This window comes from Vulpes vulpes, chromosome 15 (assembly GCF_048418805.1).
Source record: "Vulpes vulpes isolate BD-2025 chromosome 15, VulVul3, whole genome shotgun sequence".
NCBI classification, from domain to species: domain Eukaryota; kingdom Metazoa; phylum Chordata; class Mammalia; order Carnivora; family Canidae; genus Vulpes; species Vulpes vulpes.
Genome location: NC_132794.1, coordinates 13,094,956 through 13,109,046, shown reverse-complemented (window position 1 = coordinate 13,109,046; position 14,091 = coordinate 13,094,956). Strand labels below are relative to the sequence as shown.

The following is a 14,091-nucleotide window of genomic DNA, read 5'->3' as shown; positions in this document are numbered from 1 at the left end:
TCATTTCATAAACACTGATTGCTGTGCGGACAGTGCTGTTTTAAAGATGCAAAGTGTAATTCAGGGCAGCCTCCTTCACCTTCCCTGTTACATATTTTCAGAGTATCCAAGTCTTCTCCATTACAGAAATCAGCCCTGGGTGATTAGTATCTATGTAATCATTTAATTAATGCCTATCTTCCCCATGAGACTGAGAGGCCTCTGCAGCCAGGGGACATGCCGGGTGTTCTCTGCTGGGGCCTAGAGACCCAGCCCTGCATCTGGCTCAAGGCATTAGGAACACCCAGATGGTGACAAATCAATCTTTTACGTGTGAGAGAGATCCGCTGACATCCTAGAAAGTTACCCAGGGACCTTGCAGACATTATACTGAGTGAGAAAAGCCAGTTGCAAAAGATCACATGTTGCATAATCATATTAGTATGACATGTCCAGAACGAGAAAAATCCAGAGACAGAAAGTAGATCAGTGGCGTGGGGGGAGAAAGAGGAGGGAAGTGGGGGGGGGGGGGGGGCGAATGCTGATGGCACAGGTTTTTGGGGGGTGATAGAAATGTTTTGAAACTGACTGCGGTAATAAATGCGCAGTCCTGCAAATATGCAAAAAATCTTTAAATCGTACACTTTAAGCAGTAAATGGCACAATAAGTGAGTTATATCTCCATAAAGCTGTTCAGAACAGTTTTAGAAGTTCTGCCGTTACAGATATCCAAAAACAAAGTCTGGTTGGGGTGTGCAGCCGGCTCAGTCAGTGGAACATGTAACTCTTGATCTTGGGGTCCTGAGTCCAGGCCCACACTGGGTGAAGAGATTACTAAAAGATAATAAAAATTAAAAATTAGAAAAAAATGAAGTCTGCTCAAAGGACAGCGAATGATATTAGGAGAAACCATGAAAATCTTCAGAAGACATATAATGTTCTTTTTTTGTGAACAGAGGCAGATTTTATTTAGTATCCAATAACTAGAGTTTAAAAGAATGCTTGAGGGGCACGTGGGTGGCTCAGTTGGTTAAACATCCAACTCTTGATTTTGGCTCAGGTCATGATCTGAGGGTCGTGAGATCAAGCCCCTCGTTGGGCTCGGGGCTCAGCACAGAGTCTGCTTGAGCTTCTCTCTTTCCCTCTCATTTTGCCCCTCCCCCACCGATATAAATAAATAAATCTTTTTTAAAAAAATGCCTGAAAGCATCAAGTCTGTGCTTCTTACTTTTCAAGTACTGGAGGTGCCTGGGTTTGGGGATTTGTCAGAGATCTCACAGCTTGGCAGCTTAACATCCAAACTCAGTCCCGGCAGCATGATTCACAGCAGCCAAAAGGCGGAGGCAACCCAGGTGTCCACGGATGGATGAACAGATAAACAAAATGGGGTTCACACAGACAATGGACTATTACTCAGCCTTAAAAAGGAAGATGATTCTGACACCTGTTACAACATGGATGAACCTTGAGGACATTATGCTCAGTGAAGTAAGCCAGACACAAAAGGACAAATACTATGTGATTCCACTTATGTGAGGGATGCAGAGTCGTCCAAGGCCACAGACAGAAAGTAGAAGGTGGTGGCCAGGTGTGGGGGAAGGAGAGAATGAGGATTGCTGCTTTAGATGTTTGTTGTTTCTGCTTTGCAAGATGAAGCTCTGCAGACTGGTTGCATAAGGTAAACTGTTTCTCCTGAACTGTACCCTTAAAAAGGGTTGCGATGATGATGAATTTTATGTTTTGTGTATTTTACAATTTAAAAACAGGAGATTCGACCTCAAGCCCCCTATAATTCCTGCCCCGGCCACACCCTCCAGCATGACTCCCCAGACCCCCCAGATGCTCAGGTGAGGAACGCCGGCTCTGCTCAGTCAGACTTCACTAATGGAGAAATCAGAGGGACTTAGGCCACTGCTTCCAAGGCATTTCAAGAATTTTAACAGATCTCAGTATGCAGATCAATAAAATAGAGGCCACTTCAGAAGTCTGGGTCTCCCCAGAGCAAAGCCCTGCCAGGAGGTAACTGGATGGCTGCAAAAGATAGCTGGCGATGGGTGCTAAGCAGGGCAGATAGCCTTCTCCAGGACAGAGCTCCCCACACCAAACCGAGCATAGGAATCAATCTTGGGGTCCATTTCTTGGGAAAAAATGGGGATTCTGGTTCACCTGCATGAGGCCTAGGATTTTGCCTTTCTAACAAGTGCTCAGATGATACAGGTGTCATGCTGGTCCCAGGAACCCCTTTTGGACACATCAGATAGCCAGAGATGAAAGGCCATCCTACCCTCCGATCCCCACATGAGAAGCTACCCTCAGCAGCTTGGGGCTCCACAGACTCATTCTATTTTCAGGACCCTAAGCACATGACCATAAGCCAATAAAGCTCAGCTTATTTTGGCCTGAGTTGGAAAAGAAACACATTCTAAATTTTCTGATTTATGAAAATGTTAAGTTTGATTTATGTTAAAACTGGGTCAGTAGGTTGCCTGCCTGATTGTGGGCAGGTGGGGAAAAAACCAACTGTGGTCCATTCTTTAAAAGGAATATTAAATCAGACTTAAAACACAGAAGTTGGTGGAATTTGGCTGAACATCTGCTTCACAAATTCGACTCTCAGTAAAGCCATAGTGGCAAGAGCCACAACGTGGACAGAGCCCAAACATTCTGCTTGACATGGAATCATAGACAACACTGGTTTCCACGAAGGTTTGGTTTCATGCCAGTTCCTAGTGAAAATTAACAAGTTTAAAAAAAAAAATCACCCCAACAGTAGTGATAAGAAGTTTGTGAGGGGCTAGAGCCCACAATCAATAGGACAGATGATAGAGAGGGAAAGACAAACAACCAGGAATGAAAATGACAGATTATGTTTTTAAGGTTAGAGGTCACCAACGAAAATTAAAACTATTCTTGTAGGGAAAAAACAAAACTTTTTAAAAAGAGAAAGAATCGGCTCCTTGCCATCAAAAACGATCCCAAAATACCCTATAGAAACTAAGCGTGGCTGCATTGCAACTTTGCACCAAATGAGCTTCTAACGTTCACTGCAGCTGCTAATCCCCATTCCTCTATCTGTGTCAACTAATTAGTCCTTTCATTTTATTGCCACGATGATTAGCAAGTCCCCAAAATAGGAGAGGGTGGTTTACCTATTACTCACAATATCTATCCTGTGATTCTCTCAGGGTTCAAAGCACTCACCTTCCAGGAGTCTTTGCTTGTCGCAATGTCAATTTAATTTTTTTTTAAAAATGCATTTATGTTAATAGACAAGAATAAACAATTCAAATGGAAAGCTCAAGATGAAAAAAAAAAAAAAGGAAAGCTCAAGATGTTAAAGGAGAGAGATCATGGTGCTGGATACCAGCCGTTATGCAGGAAGATGAGAATTTTCCTACTCTGCCTAGTGAGACATGACGATCCAACCTTTTTTGTGTAAACTGGTAACATATAAAGACTCTTAAAAATATTTAGACTCTTTGATCTGGTAATTCCTCTTCTGCAGATCTATCCTAAGGAAATGATCTAAAATTTAGAAAAGGTGCCATATGGAATAAAAACAACCACAGAGGTATTTTGTAAAAATACAGTCAGAATTACAGATAAGCTCTGAGGATTTTGTTCTGTGTTGCTATAGCTAAATGGGAGCTACATTTCCCAGAATCTTCTCTCTCAGAGGGTCCTGGCTTAGGGCCAGCCATGAGGGGAGTGTGCCCAGGATCTGAAACCACAAGTGGAGAAGCAAATAGGGTCAGGGTGGTGAGCTCCATATGGGGCTACAGGAGGGCCAAGGCCCTTCCCGCTCCTAAGGTCAGTGTGCACTGAGCTCCAAGGGCAAGGCCATGGGGTCTTCTGCAGGTCACCCCAAGTCACTGAGGTGGAGGCTGGGAAGAGGCAGACTGAGCTTCAGCACGCCGTGGCTCTTCTGGCTCCAACTTCATCTCTTCTTTCTGACTACATGACCAGCCAGAGGCAGAGACAACAGCCTTCCACAGACTTCTAGCCCTAACAAGTGCACAGGGGTCAAATTTTCTTGGTAAATCCCTCTTCCACATCCCTCACTGTGACGGTAAATCTTACAACATCAACATGACCAGCCCAGAGGATGCCTAGAGAGTTGGTAAAACATTATTTCTGGGTGTGTCTGAGGGTGCTCCTGGAAAAGATTAGCATTTGAATCAGTAGACTTGAGTTAAGGAGATTGCCCTCACTAAAATACAGGGGCATCATCTACTCTACTGACTCCTTGAATAAAACAAAGAGGTGGAGGAAGGGCAAAGTCCCTCTCTTTGAGCTGGAACATCCATCTCCTCCTGCCATCAGACACAGGCGCTCCAGGTTCTCAGCCTTCACACTCAGACTAAATTATCTTGATATCTTGGCTATCTTGATTCTTCAGCTTGCAGATAGCAGCCAGATAATGGGACTTCTTGGCTTCCATAATTGCATGATTATGGATATATATGGATATATATATCCTACTGACTCTGTGTCTCTGGAGAATCCTGGCTAATACACTCAATCAAACTCTGTGTGTGATACAAAATGCATGCAAATGAGAGCTAAGTAAACCCCAGTACAGTCCTCCATGGAATGTTAAACACTTGTTAAAACAAACATTTACAAAGTATTTAAGGACCACTTTTCCCATTAGATGGGAGGAAATATCAAGCTAAAATTTAAATTTATTATTCATACTCTACAGAATAAACAAAACCAAAGAGAAAAAAAGACTACATTAAAGTACACCCAAAAGGTAAACAGTAGTTCCATCTAGGCTGAACTAGGAAATAGCTTTTGTTTCTTTCTTCTAGTATTTTCTAATTTTAATTTTTTCTCTTTTTTTAAAGATTTTATTTATTTATCTAAGGGAGCAAGAGAGCACAAGTGGAGGGGAGGGACAGGAGAGGGAAACAGCTAGACATCCACATGTAACAAGAAGAAGAGTCTAGACATAGATCTTACCCAAAAATTAACCAAAAATGGATCACAGAGCTAAATGTACAAGGCAAAACTATATGAAAACTTAAAAAAAAAAACTATAAAAGATCACATAGAAGAAAATCTCAAGGAGCCTGGGTTCAGCAATGACTTTTTAGATACAACAGAAGCATGATCCACGAAGGAAGTAACTGATAAGCCAGACTTCCTTAAAATTAAAACCTTCTGTTCTGTGAAAATCTCAAGAGAAGGAGAAGACCAGTCACAAACTGGGAGAAAATATTTGAGAAAGACACATCTGGGAAAGGACTCTCATCCAAAATATGCAAAGAACTAACTCAACAATAAGAAAAATAAACAACCCAATTTTTAAAAAGGGGCCAAAGACCTTACTAGATACCTCACCAGGTGGGAAATAAACAAATGAAGAGATGTTGCACATCATATGTCAACAGAGAAATGCAAGTTAAAATAACAATGAGACAGCACTTCTATTTGAAAGGCCAAAATCCAGAACACTGACAATACCAAATGCTGACAAGGATGTGGAGCAACAGGAACTCTCCTTCCCTGGCAGAAGGAATGCAAAATGGTAGAGCCACTTTGGAAAACAGTTTGTCAGTTTCTTATTAAACCAAACACATTCTTGGAGCACCTGGATGGTTCAGTGGCTAAGCATCTGCCTTTGGCTCAGGTCATGATCCCAAGGTCCTGGGATCAAGTCTCACATCGGGCTCCCTATGGGGAGTTGGCTTCTCTCTCTGCCTATGTTTCTGTCTCTCTCTCTCTCTCATGAATAAATAAATAAAATCTTAAAAAAAAAAAAAGAACTTTTTCCTAATTTCAAGCCCCGTTTTTGCATATATCCAACAGAACTGCAAATCTGATATTATTCCATTTCATTGCTAAAAAACTATCCAGCTTTTTTCGAGGAGAAAAGTCAAACTTCTTGGCATGATATGGCCACTGATCCTGCCAACTTACCTCATCTTATATGACCCTGACGTAAGAATAACTTGCAATAATGACATAATGACAAGAATAATAATTGTGATCCCTCTGATTGCTCTACACTTTTGCATGTGGCTCTCTTGGCCTAAAAACGTTCTTCTTCTCGCCATTGTTGATCTCACCAATTAAGGCTTAATTTGAACCGCCTTCATCTGAAGACCCACCTGACTCTACAGTGGCATCAACTTCCTCTGCCCAGCTACCCGTCAGTATACACGACCTGCATTCAGCCTCTCTGGCCAAACCAGTAGTGAATGAGTCCATCTCTCCAGCTGGAGTTCTTGTTAAAATTCACATTGCTAGGCTCCACCCCCAGAGTGCCTGATTCAGCAGGTCTGGGGTGGGGCCCTAGAATGTACATCTCTAACAAGTTCCCAGATGATGCTAATGCTGCTTGTCTAGGGACCACACTGTGAAAACAGTTGAGACCCTTGAACTGGGGGGACTATGCTTTATTCATGGGAGCATCCCAAAGGCCTGAGAAAAGTGCTTAGCAGGTTCTCAGAATCGGTTAAAGATATTTTCTATTTATTTTACTCTTGAAAATACTATGGCTACCGTCACTAGAATGCACTATAACATGACGTGCAGAGTTAGACAAAATCTTATGGCTATTTTCTCGTTTATACCTTTGTGAAATCTGGAAACCGTGCTAAATCAGGGTGAAAATGTCAAAAATCCAAGATTCCTTTTATTCATACACACTCTTTATGAAAAGCTCTCCACATTTTACATAACTGTTGTGCTTTTCTCCGTTGCTCCAGGCAACAGGAAATGAAACCAGAAATAGGAGATGGACAGAGAACATTTGGCTGTTCTTTTGCTCCCAACTTCTCAATGGTAAAAGGCTAGACCATTTTCCAAATCCCCTGCTATATATTCTCTTCTGTCCCTTCTCTTCTACCTGTACAATTATATGGTTGACTGGCGGTGCTAAATCTAGGAGCAGCGCTCAGATAACCTGACCTACAGGCTTATAAATTACCTTCCTAATAACAGTGACCATCAGCTGCGCAGACATACCCTAAAGCCAGTTTGGGAGAAAGTTACAGGAATCTAGACAAGAGAGGAAGCCGATTCCTCCTGTGAAGACTGGGGAGATGTCCCAGCATGCATGATTTGAGACAAGGGGGCACAGGGAGAAAGATTTGCCAGGGGAACAATGGAATCAAACACACAGAGGCGTTGAAACATATGGCATGTCCCAGCAACACCAAGACGTTTGCCCTATAGCTGAAATGTACCACATGATGGAGCCAGGACTGGAAAACAATCTGGGGTCAGACGGTGGTGGGTCTAAAATACTAGGTCACAAACAGACTCTAGTCTGGATGCAGTAACTCCCCTCAGAGGGGAGTGACAATGATCAGACCCATATGTTGGAGAAACAACTCTGAGGGCTGAATGAATGAGCAAAAAAGGCCTCGGGGAAGGTGTGTTCTGTTTTACTGATAATCAAAAAAAGGTTAAGCGAAATTAAAAAGGAAACATGAAACAAACCAAAATTAGTAGAGGTATGTCTTTATCAACCATTGAAGTAATAAAGGTCTTTTATTTTCTCTTTTCCTTCCATCTCCACTCATGTCAAAAACTACTTAAGCTAAGTAAATAATTGAAAAACCAGACCTCTTCAGAGCAAGGGAGACGGGTAAGTGTTCCAAGATACGAACCTGGCCTTTAATAGTTAAGAAAGACTTTGCTAGGGCAGCCCGGGTGGCTCAGTGGTTTAGCGCCACCTTCAGCCCAGGGCATGATCCTGGAGACCTCCCACGTCGGGCTCCCTCCATGGAGCCTGCTTCTCCCTCTGCCTGTGTTTCTGCCTCTCTCTCTCTCTGTATCTCTCATGAATTAATAAAAATAATCTTAAAAAAAAAAAAAAGACTTTGCTAGAAGGAACAATGCCATATATTTGTTGATACCATCCGAGACTTTGCAGAAGAGCTCAATTTCCCTTGCTCTTTACTTAAAAGCCAAAGTCTTCGGAAATGCACCTTACCCCCAGATTAACAACATTCAAATAATTAAATGAGCACATTGGGTGTAAAGAGGATGAAAACACACCCATCAGTTATGCCATTTGTGAGTACAGCTTCTGAAAACATATCAAGTAATTTCACTTATACTTCAGCTGCAGTTATGTTTGATAGTCCACACTTTTCTGGTCCAAAGATAGGCCAAGGCCTACCGAACTCTGGAAACACAAGCTTTTCTTTCAGAACAAATTTCTCAAAACATACAAAGATGAGGCAGCAGATTTTAAAAAAAGAACTGATCCCCTATGGCTAGGAAAATAGGTTTTAATTATGCTTTAAGGTAAAGGTGATAATTGACTTATTATACTCTGACACATCTTAATATCAAGCTAATATGCAAAAAACAAGTTAATTATCAAAGACTGTTGGGGTATGCGCTATTCCGCATATGTGAATTTATCTTGCAACTAAAGCTTAGTATTTCCCATTGTCCAGACTTTTTTTTCCTAATTTCTTAACATCTAACTTGAATAGAAAAAAAACATTGTCAAATATATCACAGAACTTCCACATCCAGCCAAGACAAAGTAACAGGGGCCAGGCATATACACTCTCCAGAAATAATTGTTAAAAACGGTCAAAATATATGAAACAATGGTTCTCAGACACTGGAGAACAGGGATGCGGGACAGTAATCCTTAACAGACTGGACGCAGAGGAGAGGAGCCCTACCACTGTCCAGGAGAGGAAACCCAGGTGGGGCCACCCAGCGTGGAGGAGACAAAGCTCGGATGGATCACATGCCACCTTGACATTTGAAATGAGCAAGCCAAAGAGCTTACTGAATGCCAAACCATGTTTCTTGATGCCAAATGGTCACCTGGTATTCCATCACACTCTAGCACTCTCAAGACCATGGTCAATAGCTGGAAAGTTTTCTTCCCGGTGCTGGTAAACTCTAACTCCAGGTGTGCTCTTATAATGGCTTCCCTCTCTTTCTAACAGGATGTTGCCCGCCACCCCCGCCCTCCAACATCAGTCACCAGATGATGTGTTTCCATCACAGTTCATTATGTCTCCCATTTTTTCTAATTCCCAAATGCCACAGCATGAGAGAAAGGGAGTGGACTCCGTGCAAGACCTGCAGGCCTCAGAAGGAAGCCAAGAGCATCAATGGGTCATCTGTGTTAACAGCCTGACCTTTCCCACTCTCTGCGTTGTTCTGGGGAGTCAAGTTTGTCAGGCAGGTGACCCCTGGCCCAGCATACAGTAGGCACACAATGAATAATTCCTGGATTCATTCATTCATTAGTGAATGAATAAAATATTATGACTAAGAGTCTCAGGCAACATGTATCTTGTTTTCTAAATTCATAACTGATTCATGTTCAGGTCAACCTAAACAGATCGGTCAGACACCCTTCGGTTCCTAGCTGGTTAACTCTGCACGTCCTCACTAACAGGGACAACCAGGACTCCATCAGGAACTTCGGGGCTGCTGGCTTGCACTGAACCTGTTTGTAGAGGAACAATGGAACCCACATTCCACAATGGGCAGCTTCAGACTTCAAAGAATCTTCATGTCTTTAAAACCAACATCCAACTTCATTCAAGGTAGCCTTTGAAAGGCTCTTAGTCCTGGATTTTAAAGCCACATGGCAATACAACAGGTAAAAAAGGGGTTTCTTCTAGGGCCCCAGAAATGTAAAAACTCTACAGATGCGTGCCCCTAAGGCCACTAACTGCCGTGTCAATTAATGCAAACAAAACTGTAATTAATGCAGGGGAAATGATCGACCCAGTTGTCATAAAGAAAGGACCAGAGGGATGTCAGTCCCAAATCACTTGCACATTTCTGCTATAGACAGTACTAAATAATAAAGTAACTTCCACTCACGGAGCAGCTCACAGATCGGTGACATAGATGACCAGGCAACTCCCATCCACAGTCCAGGAAGCGATGAGAAAAGTGGCCTGTGGTTTCTCAGCCCTTCTTTGCCTTGTAAACTCCTCATCTGCTATCAAGACCCTTCTCACATGCCACCTCCTCCATGAAGCCTTCCTTCCTATCTATAAGGAAGCTTGGCTATACCATCTTCTGTTATCCCCCAGAACTTTATTCCCATCCCTACATCAGAATTTGGTCCACTATGGGGAAATGTTTCCATCCACATATCCACATCTGGTGTGCCTAGCTCCATAGCTCACACAGCAGCTACTTGACAAACAAATAACCCTTGTCCCCAGTGATAAATTCATTTAAACACATAAACTTCAGAGGCGCTGGGGGGTTCAGTCAGTAAATAATCTGACTCTTGATTTCAGTTCAGGTCATGATCTTAGGGTCATGGGGTCGAGCCTCGTGTCAGGCTCTGAGCTCAGGAGGGAGTCTGCTTGAGACTCTCTCCCTCTGCCCCTGCCCCTGCTGGCACTCATACTCTCTCTCTCTCTCTCTCCCTCAAATTAAAAAATAAATCTTTAAAAGATAAAATAAACATAGAAACTTCATCACTGCAGCTAACATTAAAATATTTACATTTTTCCCAACTCAGAAGTAAACTGTCCTCATTAAAATCTGGAAAATACATCAAACTATAGAGAAAACAGTACTCTACTATTGAAACTGGAAGCCTTCCAAGTCTATTTTTGGTATAAATAGAAACCAATTTAAAAATCATATTATATACATTATTAAAACACCCTAAAAATGCTTCCATTAAAAATTATTTAAATTATGTTATATAGATATTCTATCATTTACCTAACTATTGTGAGATTGAGAAACTGAAGGGAAGGGATCCCATTCTGTTTTACTTTAATTTTTTTTAAAGATTTTATTTATTCATTTGAGAGAGAGAGAGAGAGAGAGAGAGAGAGAGAGAGAGAGTAAGAGAGAGAGAACACTAGCAGGGGCAAAGGGAGAAGGAGAAGCAGGCTCCCCACTGAGCAGGAGCCCGATGCAGGGTTCTATCCTAGGACCCAGGATCATGACCTGAGCCGAAGGCAGACACTTAACTGACTGAGCCACCCAGGCGCCCCTATTTTATTCTTTATGTATTTTCTTTTTTTGAAAGGACTATTTTGGAAAGACTCTGCCCTATTTCTCTGCTAGGCCTCATCTACTCCAGTTCTATATTTCACCTTGCATCTGAGTAAACTAAAGAAGCTATCTTCCCACTGCAAGGAGGAGGCAACAAAGTTAATCATTCTTTGAGCTTCATGGGAGGCCCCCATACACCTGATAACATCCAAGAAGAACCAGGTCCCGAACATGTTTGAACATTAGCTTCAAACAAACCTTGGTCAACACTGATGTCAGTATCCGTTACCTTTGGTAATTCATGGAATAAGGAATAAGACATGACACTCACCCATGATCAGACCCTACCGTGGATCCCTGAAGGAACGCATACTCCAGACCCCTTTCCAAACAAACTCTTTACCCCAAGCAATGGGACTCTCTCTTCTTTCTTTCTCGAGTCTCCCAGACACTCTATTTGCCATAGTCTAGCACTACACTCTTCAATAAACTCTACCCTCTCTTCCTCCTGGCTTGTATTTGATTTCTATCCTGTGTGAAGCCAAGGATCCTCTTGACCGGTCCTGTGGGATCCCCTCTGGGTCCTCAGACCTGGCCTGCCTACCTCGTTTTCTTCATGTTTGGACAATTAGATTACTTCTAATAGCTTAGACTAGGCATTATATGGATAGACCCTTATCCAAATCTCAGATTGCTTTATTAATGAAAGGTCCACCATTTGGAAGTGAAGACACAGCTACCTTCTTCATCTAGTCCTTACAAAACCCCCAAGCAACAGACAACAAGAAGTCCCAAGAGGTGACCATGTTACTAAGCCATATACATGCACTTGTGATCTTGTCCTTGACTTGGCACTCTATGCTGTCTCTCAAACTGGAGACAGTTAACAGGTCTGTGCACAGACCCACCTTAAGCTAACATGGTCAGGCGTAAACTCTTTTTCTCCTCTTCTTCCAGATATCTCGCTTCCTATCCTCCTCCTTATCCCCTACTAATTGTTCAGAAGTCCTCCCAAGGTCAAATCAGAGTTTCAAAACCTTGGCACTGTTGGTATTTTGAGTTGGATAATTCCTTATCATGAGATGTGTAGATGGGCTTCAGCCTATGGTAGGATGTTTAGCAGCATCACTGGGCCCCCAACCAGTAGGCATCAGTAACAAAGTCCCCCAAGTTGTGACAGCCGAACTAATTCCAGACATTGCCAATATCTCCAAGAGGGCAATTTCATCTCCAGTTGAGAACCTCTGATTGCATTAACCATTTAGGTATTTGATAATAAAGGCAGGGATATGGCCAACCAGGACTGAGAATTTGGTCTCAACTACTTTGGTAACTATGATCGACTGATAGTGTTCACCTGATGTCATGTCCAGGAAAAAGTGCTACAGTTGATTGATGATGTCTGCCATGGGTTGGGAATGGGTATTTGCCACTTCCATTAATTCACCAAAAATAGCTGGACAGGAGGTGGGGATGGGTGCAATGTTTGAAACTTGCCTGCCAAGAGACCCAGAGCCATCTGCCCTTGACTATAAGAAAAATAACAAGAACCCAAACGTATTCTATTCTTTAAAATGCATTTGACTGCTAACATTCTATGAAATGATCCCTAAAAAGAAACATAATTGACTAGTCATTAATTATAAACTTCCTATACTATTGCAGCAAGCTGTATGTACATCATCAAAGGCTGGTAAGAAACAGAGCTGACACTACCCACACAGCCTCAAAAAGCTGGCAGTGCTGAATGCTAACCCCCAAATCATAATTTTCATGAAAGGAAGTGGAACCACTTTCTTCTGCACCATGTAATCTCTGTGCAAAGAACGAGAAAGAGAGAAGGCTCTCTCCAAAAGCCACTGGTTGTATAAGAATATAAGGGCTAATGCAGAACAAATCCAACTGAGAAAGAAGAAAAGCATGGGTTACTTCTACTTCTGATTGTGAGCAGGGTCTTGATTCTCCACAATGGAGCCTTGCACAGTTACTCAGCTCCCTGGGCCTCAGCCTCAGCTTCCCTCAGCTGGTAGAACAGGGATAAAATCGCACTAATACCTTCTAGTGTTGTTAGGATGAGCAAATAATAACCAAGACTATAGGCAGAAAGTAGTCTATTAATGCTAGCTACTCCTGTTTGATGCCAGTGCTATATTCAATCTAGACAGCATCCACTAGCCTGTGTTATATGTGCCAGTAGCTTAGCAACGGATGGTATTGAGAAATTAGAAACCCAAAAGAGTCTCATTCAGAGCCTCCATATTCACGATCTAATTTCCCCATAGGACTGCAATTTGCCCAAACCATAGCTCATACAGATCCAAACTATTTCTTCTCACTCACCAGCTTTCCTTGCTCGAGTTAAGGAAAAACTCATCACTATACACTGTCCCTCCCCAGCCCCATGATTGTCCCTACCCGATCCCTGACACAAAAATAAAATAAACTTGGCCCATTTAAAAATTACAACACATGGGGTACCTGGGTGGCTCAGTCGGTTAGGCATCTGCCTTCAGCTCAGGTCATGATGCTGTGGTCCTGGGATCAAGTCCCACATCGGGCTCCCTGCTCACTGGGGAGCCTGCTTCTCCCCCTTCCTCTGCCTGCTGCTCCCCCTGCTTGTGCTCTCTCTCTGTCAAATATACAAAATCTTTTTAAAAAATAAATAAATAAAAATAAAAATCACAACATAAATGATCAAATCAATAACAAACCCTATGAGAGTTTTCACGGTCCCAGATCAGTGATTCCAAGCAGAAGAGGTTAATAAAATCCTTATGTCTTCAATGGATTTAAAGAGACAAATAAAAGACAGAAACCATTCACTGTAGTTCGTTGCTAAGGGAAACAAGCACACTTCCTGTGCTCCCCATTCTGGCCCCCAGCACTCCATTATGTAATGAGGCATCAGAAGGTAACATCCTAGTTTGTTCTGGAAGCAGAAGAATGTCAACAAGACAATTATGGACCATGGGGAAGAAGAGCTGATAACCTTGACCATTTAATCAGCTGGTCAGAACAAGTCAATACATTCTTCCAAACCTAGAATATGTGCAGAAAAACCAACTGGGATTTTGCTTGCTCAACTTCTCTCTTCACTTTGGAAGGATTCACTTTTTTCTGTGTGAATAATCCCAGCGTGACAGGATC

The 14,091-nt window shown here is 42.4% G+C and overlaps 1 protein-coding gene across 9 annotated transcripts in view; it reads right to left on the bottom strand.

The window, feature by feature from the left end:
• Nucleotides 1-14,091, bottom strand: part of TIAM1 (TIAM Rac1 associated GEF 1) — a 474,570-nt gene that overhangs the window by 267,701 nt on the left and 192,778 nt on the right. Inside the window, exons 1-2 of one of the 9 annotated variants that reach the window (XM_072740861.1) lie at nucleotides 13,656-13,796; nucleotides 13,423-13,573 (exon numbers count right to left, since the gene is read on the bottom strand). The exons of 7 other annotated variants lie outside the window; for them this stretch is intronic. The gene's annotated coding sequence lies outside the window, so the exon portion shown is untranslated. Of the gene's footprint in view, nucleotides 1-13,422; nucleotides 13,574-13,655; nucleotides 13,797-14,091 lie in introns of those variants that run through there. One more of the 9 variants, XM_072740863.1, reaches the window with a different exon arrangement.